This window comes from Antrostomus carolinensis, unplaced genomic scaffold, assembly GCF_000700745.2.
Source record: "Antrostomus carolinensis isolate BGI_N321 unplaced genomic scaffold, ASM70074v2 scaffold22953, whole genome shotgun sequence".
In the NCBI taxonomy this organism is placed as follows: domain Eukaryota; kingdom Metazoa; phylum Chordata; class Aves; order Caprimulgiformes; family Caprimulgidae; genus Antrostomus; species Antrostomus carolinensis.
Genome location: NW_010307597.1, coordinates 38,568 through 38,949, shown reverse-complemented (window position 1 = coordinate 38,949; position 382 = coordinate 38,568).

Genomic DNA, 382 nt, shown 5'->3' with positions numbered 1-382 from the left:
GAAGTTCAGGAGATCATGAAAAGGGGAGTGTATTGAGTTTTTGAGGTTCTTTTTTATTAAATTCTATAAATGTCATAACACAATGATTGAAAAAGTTGAAGACCTTTCCTTCAAACAGGCATGGCTCAAGGGCAGGAGGGTATATAGTTCAACCAAGGTGAAAAGAGAATGAATCCTTTTGAATGTTAATAAAAACCACAAAACAGTGGGGTTTTTATGCAGTGTGTCACTTCCCTCCACCCGCTCTTCGTTCCTGTGTTTATTTTGTGCTCAGCTTCTTTACCAAATTCTGAGGTGTACAGTAATTTATCACAGTTTTAGAGGCAATAGGGCTGATGTCCATATCTGAAGACCATTATAGCTGAAGTAGCTAACTGATTCT